The sequence below is a fragment of the Bubalus bubalis genome, chromosome 7 (assembly GCF_019923935.1).
Source record: "Bubalus bubalis isolate 160015118507 breed Murrah chromosome 7, NDDB_SH_1, whole genome shotgun sequence".
NCBI lineage: Eukaryota > Metazoa > Chordata > Mammalia > Artiodactyla > Bovidae > Bubalus > Bubalus bubalis.
Genome location: NC_059163.1, coordinates 71,140,027 through 71,148,003, shown reverse-complemented (window position 1 = coordinate 71,148,003; position 7,977 = coordinate 71,140,027).

Genomic DNA, 7,977 nt, shown 5'->3' with positions numbered 1-7,977 from the left:
ATTAATAATTTGAAAAAAAACCTATATAAGGTAAATTTCCATTTTTTCTAGAATCCACACACTATATATGTATATATGTGTGTGTATGTATATAAAACTATGCAGTAAAAGAAAGACTACAAAAAAAAAAACAATCAACATTCATAATAATGACAATAAAATACTACAACTCCTAGGATGACTTCTGAAAATTTAACTTGTTCAGTTGCTCAGTTATGTCCAACTCTTTTGCAACCCCATGGACTGTAGACCCCCAGGCTCCTCTATCCATGGGATTTCCCAGGCAAGAGTACTGGAATGGGTTGCTATTTCCACCTCCAGGGGACCTTCCCAACTCAGGGATGGAACCCACATTTCCTGCATTGGTAGCAGATTCTTTACTACTGAGTCACCAGGAAAAATTTAACTACTAGTTAATAATTTCTTATGGACAGTTCAAAAAAACCATTTGGTAGCAAAACTTGACTTGAACTAATGATAAATTATTTATATTTATTTGTCTCAGAGTAAATATTCATGACTTTTGCTGCAGACATATGAATGTATTTTGTTATAGGGAGCTGCCCTCAACCCTGCTGGAGGCGTTATATAACATGTAGTTCATGAGAGTTCATACTCTCAATTCCAGAATGCATCGGGCCCACAGGGTTTCAAATAAGGGATTACGATCCTGAACCCATATAAATTGTATTCATATTTATGTTAGTGTTAGACATTTATTTCAACTCTGTGAAGTGGAAATAATGGCATTCCCTTCAAATTCCCGCCACTTTCCTGTCCCCCGCTGGACCCATACTTTCCCACCCTGCTCTTTGTCATAGGTGGCCAGCCAGGCAAACAGCCTCATTTCTGATGGCCTCTGGATGGCCAGTGTCAGGGGCTGGCTGGAGAACCAAAGGAAAAGGAGGTTAGAGTATCTTCTCCCCACTTCCTCCCACTTCAGTGTCGATCACAGGCACTACCTGCTTGCCTCCCCAAGTCAGGTCCTGCTGGGTGGCCCAATTCACAGTCACTGCTCCAGCCACTAAAATCCACCCCCCTTGCTCCTTCCTTCAGCTCTTAGAGACAGTATTTGCTCCCTACTCTTGCAGAAGGTGAATGCATCCACCTCCGTGTTTTTTCTCTGTACCCTGCCCACATCTCATAAGCAGCCCGTTTATTAGAGTCTCTCCATTTGAACTATCTGGAGTGAACGCTGTTTCTTGCTGTACCCCAACCAATATACTGACAAATCAGAGAGTCCCTGCAATGCCCTGTAAAATACACTGATCTGGGATCAAGAGGCTCAAGTTTCAGGACTGACTGACTTTGGGCAAGTCACTTCACTTTTCTGCTCCTTCGTTTTCCTATCTTCAAAGGAGCTGATAATGCTTATTTAAGAGCGTTCCTTGGTCCTGAGACAGATCAGTGTATGTAAGTGTTCAGGAAACTCTACAGAAATGCTAAGAATTCAAGAATGCTTAGGAAACTAGAATATGCAGTTATTCCAAATAGCCTAATCTCTCAGATCTTCTGGATAAGAATGTCTGCTTTGTGTCAGTTCAGACCGCTACAACAAAAACAGCATGGGTGGCTTAGGCAGCAAACATCTTGGGATGTCCAAGATCAAGTCTCTGGAAGATTTAGCGTCTAGTGAGGGGACACTTCCTGGTTTGCTGATAGTCATTTACTCCTTATATCCTCAGCTGATGGAGAGAGAGGTCTCATATCTTCTCTTCTTTTCATAAAGGCATTAATCCACCATTGGAGCCCCATCCTCATGATCTCACCTAACTCTAAGTACCTTCCAAGGCCCTACCACCTACTACCATCCCACTAGGGTTAGGGTTTCAACCTATGAATTTGGGGGAGTGGAACACAGACATTAAGTTCATGATGCTTTGTTAAAGCAAAGTCTACCTGTGCCCTGTGCTGAGACTGAGGTGATGAAACAGGAAAGTTCCCAGCCTGCCCTCGCTCTTCCCAATTGTGCACTTTCTTCGCTGCCTAAACTTAATTTTTATCAACCAGCTTCAGTGAGTGTCTCAGGCAGAAGCTTCTGTGCTTTGGCCTTACAAGGATAAATCTATTTTTTCTTGTCCATCTTTTGCTGTTTTGTAATTATTTGGGTTTCATTTTTATGATCTTCAATATTTTGTCCTGTTTGATGGACTTCTTTATCTGTTTTAAAGTCACATGTGTCCCCTAGAGTATAAAGTAATAATCTTTAGTAAGAACTCTATTGGGCTCCGCTTGTGGTCCAGTAGTTAAGAATCTGCCTTGTAATGCAGGGACATGGGTTCAGTCCCTGGTCAGGAAAGATCCCACATGCCACCGGGCAACTAAACCCGTGCGCCATGAGCACTAAGACCGCACCCTAGAGCCCGTGCTCTGCACCAAGAGAAGCGCACTGCAATGAGCCCAGGCACCACACCCAGAGCGTAGCCCCCAGTCTCTGCAACTGGAGAAAGCACGCACAGCAAGGAAGGCCCAGTGCAGTCATAAATAAATAAATATTTTTTTAAAAAGAACTCTATCACTCACTGAAATTCTCTTTACCGCCTTAATCCAAAACTATTTCAGACAAGAATCTCCTGTGGATTTTTTTTTTTTTTTTTATCAGTAAGAATTTGTGCTTTGGCTTTAGAAAAATCTAGATCAATTTTTTTGTGTGTGGCCAAAATTAATCAGAAAGATTTTATTCTGTACTTCAGTCATATAGGCTCGGCCTAAAAATCTGCTCTTTTCCTGGAGTTGGTCATTCCAGCACTACATGGGTGTTCCCCATAAAAGGGAACAATCAACAAGATTAAGTTACTTTGAGTTCTTAATTGGTTTGCCAGAACTTCCTCTTCCTATCACAAAACATAGCCTGAGCAGCACATTCAGTTTTGCCTAATTCTGCCTGGAACTTTAGTGAACAGGATACATTCTGGAAATAAAAGTGACTTCACATATAGATGACCAGTTGATACTTTTAACCTCCCAATAACCCTTATTATTATATGGGGCTTCACTCATAGCTTAGTTGGTAAAGAATCTGCCTGCCATGCGGGAGACCCTGGTTTGATTCCTGGTTTGGAAAGGTCTGCTGGAGAAGGAATAGGCTACCCACTCCAGTATTCTTGGGCTTCCCTTGTGGCTTAGCTGGTCAAGAGTCTGCCTGCAATGTGGGAGACCTGGGTTCGATCCCTGGGTTGGAAAATCCCCTGGAGAAGGGAAAGGCAACCCACTCCTGTATTCTGGCCTGGAGAATTCCATGGACAAAGGAACCTGGCAGGCTACATACAGTCCATGGGGTCACAAAGAATAGGACATGACTGAGTCACTTTCACAACCCTTATTATTTATCTTTACGAAATCTAGTGTCAAAACGGCTTTGAGGGTTGTTCAAATTCTTTTGATCCCTGAGTTTCCTTTTACCAAATTTACTAGAAATAAAAAGGACATTCTTACAGGACTTGGATACACTTTGATATGCAGACATTTTGATCATGCTAATTATAATTACATTTAATTTCTGTGGCTTAGTAAACTTTTCCTTCTTGATAATTTATAGTTATATACCAAAAACAAACAAACAAACAAAAGGCCAGAATTAATTTCTCTTTTGGTAAGACATTGCCTGATACCTCTGTAGTGTATGTGGTAACCCAAATGGGGAAGTCCTACAGCCTGGGTTCCAGGGCAGGAATGTATGTACCCCCACCTCCTAGACTTGCTATACCCGTCAAGGGCCACAGAATGAATGAATATTGCCTATTGTAAGTTAAACAGAAGTCCAATTCAGCAGAGCTGTCCCCATAGGCCCTTTTATCAAGGATTAGCGGACTTTTTTTTTATCAGGGCCAGGTAGTGAATATGTTAGGTTTTGTGGGCCATGTGGTCTCCACTGCATCTTCTCAATTCTGCCATTATAGTGTTAAAGTAGTCAGAAATGATAGGCAAGTAAATGGGCATAGCTGTGTTTCAATAAAACTTTATTTACAAAAGTAGATGTTGGGCTAGATTTGACCTGGAATCTTTTAGCTTGCCATCCCTTGCTTTATTTCAGAGCAATTGCTATGTTGTACTGTAATTATCTGAAATGTGTCTGTCTCCTCCATAAACCTATATACTTCTAATGCAGATTCTCCCCTGTTAAACATTTTCAAAAATAAAGTCCAATCTTTGGACAACCCTTCATTAAAAAATTGATTCAGGCGAGTCATCAGTGGATACTAAAACAAGTGGGAGAGTTTAATGAGAAACAAGATATTTACATAGTCTCTAAATATCTCCCCACAACATACTTATTAATTACAAAAGGGAAAATAGTTATTTTACCAAGGAGAAATCTGACAAAAACCTCCTCAATCAAGTGATCAAAGTTAAAATACCTGGTCATGGGGTAAATCAACAGCATATGTCTCACTTCTGTAGGATTCCTTCCAAAAAGAAATAATCTGAGTCCAGTTGTGTAAAAACATCAAAGAAACCCATACGGAGGGGCATTCTGCATAATACTTGGACTGTATCCTTCTAAATAGCATTGCTTCAGGAGACACATAATTTTTCGAGGCAGAAGCCTGGTGTGTATTGTGTCTCCCTTTGCTTGGCAAAGCAATAAAGCTATCTGTTACTGCTTCACCACTCCTCAGCCCCACCCCCTGCCAAAATATCGGTGCCATGAATGACAAAGACTGAGGAATTGGTTCAGACTGAAGAAGAGAAAAGAAACATGACCAGTGAAGGTGACATATAATCCAGGGTTTTCTTTTTATTAAGAAATAAAATCCTTAAAAAAATCCCTCTTATTGGGAAGACTGACAAAATCTGAAAATTTTCTGCAGATTGAATAATATTTCGCATTGAAGTTGATTTCCAGATTTTGATAATTGTGCAGTGGTTATGTTCTTGATTTTAGTAAATACGCACTTAAGTGTTTACAAGTAAAAGGGCAGCACAGCTGCAACAAGGACGCTGTCTCAGTTTGCCTGGGACTGAAGGAGCGCCCAGATATAAGCCTTTTTCTAAAAATTAATTTTATTTATTTTTGGCTATGCTGGGTCTTCTGGAGAAGGAAATGGCAACCCACTCCAGTGTTCTTGCCTGGAGAATCCCAGGGATGGGGGCCTGGTGGGCTGCCGTCTATGGGGTCGCACAGAGTCGGACACGACTGAAGCGACTTGGCAGCAGCAGCAGCATGCTGGGTCTTCATTGCTTCGTGGGCTTTTCTCTAGCGAGCAGGGGCTACTCTCTAGTTGCGGTGCCCTGGTTTCTCATTGCAGTGCCTTTTCTTGTTGCAGAGCACAGGCTCTAGGGCGTGCAGGCTTCAGTAGTTGTGGAGTGTGGGCTCAGTAGCTGCAGTTCCCTGGCTCTAAAACGCAGGCTTAACAGTTGTGTCACATGGGTTTAGTTGCTCTGAGGCATGTGGGATCTTTCCCCACCAGGAATCGAACCCATGTCTCCTGCACTGGGAGGCGAATTCTTTACCACTGAGCCACCAGGGAAGCCCCCCTCCCTACCCAGATACAGGATTTTTAATACTAAAATCCTTAAAGGCCCAGTCAAACTGGGAGGATTTGATCACCCCAGTTGCAGTGAACTCTCAAAACGATTCAGAACAAAAATGCGTATGTGTGTGTGTCTGGGTGTGTCTATGTGTATGTGTCTGTGTGTATGTAAATACATAAAATAAATGTGGTAAATGTTAACATTTGGGGGATGTGAGTGAAGAACCTTTGTACTATTCTTGCCACTTCTGTATGTCTAAAATTATAACAAAATTAAAAAGTTGAAAGAAAATAAACAGCATTTGTTGCTCAGTTGTGTCCAACTCTATGTGACCTCATAGACTGTAGCCTGCCAGGCTCGTCTGTCCATGGAATTCTCCAGGCAAGAATATTGGAGTGGGTTGCCATTCCCTTCTCCAGAGGATTTTCCTGACCCAGGGATCGGACCTCGGTCTCCCATATGGCAGGCGCAATTTGAAGAAATGTCCTCCTAGATAGATAGATTCAAATGTGTTTTTGGTGTCATAGTAATAAATAAGTCAGACAGGACTGAGCACTCATGCAGAAAATACAGTGGCCCAATGTAGGAGCCATGGTGAATAGCAGCCACCTTGACTTCAGGGGAAGGGAAGCCCTGCAGCACCCTCGCCAACACACCAGAAGCCTGTCTTAGGTGCCATGCTTTTAGATGCAAGTTAGAGCGGAGTTGGAAGATAACTGAAAGTCACAGTTCCCTCCAACTTTTCTTCAGGTACACTCTCTCGGTCTTCGGAACAACCTCAGGAGTGACTGTCAGAAACCTTTCTACAAATGAAAGGAAAATATCATGAAAGAGTTAAATACTTAATTAATGGAACACAAGCTACAAAAAGGGATGAAAACCAGGTATAAAAGCAGAAGACAACACAAATGCCTAATGGCGGGGCTGGACGGGGTGGGGGTGGGGGTGGGCAGTTAAACACCTACCGAGTCAATCCCTACAGGGGAATAGAAAGTGGCGTTTAGTGTTATTGAGTTAAATTAGTTAGTCGAATTACATTCAGTTTGTGTTATGTGAATCCCTTTGTGCATGCAGGTATATGTTTAATCTGAATGTGTATGTGTGTGTGTGTGTTCAGTTCAGTCCAGTCACTCAGTCATGTTCGACTTTTTGCGACCCCATAGACTGCAGTGTGTTAGGCTTTCCTGTCCATCACCAACTCCCGGAGGTTGCTAAAACTCATGTCCATCAAATCAGTGATGCCATCCAACCATCTCACCCTCTGTCATCCCCTTCTTCTGCCTTCCATCTTTCCCAGCATCAGGGTCTTTTCTAATGAGTCAGTTCTTCGCATCAGGTGGCCAAAGTATTGGAACTTCAGCTTCAGCACCAGTTCTTCCTATGAACATTCAGGACTGATTTCCTTTAGGATGGACTGGTTTGATCTCCTTGCAGTCCAAGGGACTCTCAAGAGTATTGTCCAACACCACAGTTCAAAAGCATCAATTCTTCGGCACTCAGCTTTATTTATAGTCCAACTCTCACATCCATACATGAGTACTGTGTGTATAAAGCTATATATTAATGCATATACACACATTTTGTGTTAATAGAAATGACAAAAGACTTCTCAAACTTTAGCGTTCATAAGAATCACCTGGTGAACTTGATATTAGTAAAATGTGTATTAATATCACTCTCTGCTCCTGGTATCCCAGGAGGGCACCCATGAAATCTGCATTTCCAACAAGCACCTAGAATCTGAAAAGCTGTCAAACTATTTCTAATATTTTCACCTGGAGAGTAGGCATTTTTACTTTTTACTTAAAAATTTGTATTGTGTAAATATTTTTTAAACAAGCATATATCACTTTTATACTTTTAAAATCTATTTCTCACCCCTGCCTGGATCCCAGTCCTCTGACCACACCCCACAACCACTTGACAGCTACAGAACTCAAGACCAGCCCATTACTGGCAGTGGAGACTCAGATCCCAGGGGAACCAGAGTGCTGTGAGACTATCCTGTAAAAGTGAATCTTTCCAGATACCAGGCTTAAGGTAAGCCCAGGGGCTAATGTACATTTAGAAAACACATCTGAACTTCTGGAAGCCACAGCTGTGGCATCTCCAAAGAAATGGATGCCAGGGAGGCCAATGCACAACAAAAGCAGGTTGTGACCTCCCAGGGCAGCTGCTGGAAGCAAGGACAAAAGAAATCCCCAGCGACTAACTGTTCCTAGAAAAAAGAATAACTGGATTTTTTAATTTAGTGTTTGCAACTTGCTCTAAACTTGGGCATCTGTTTCCTCGCCCAAGATGGCGGCCCGCGGACGTTCTAGGAACCAGAGACGGCACCTGAAGATCGAGATGGCTGGGTCAGAATCTCTGCCATTGGGAGTGCCTGGAAGGGGTGCTGGAGCTTTTGGGTCACCCATTCCTGCTCTGATTTGCTTCCTGAACAGAGTGGGGAATGATGGAGAGAGAAGGGAACCACATACACAGAGAAGAAGGAAAGATATA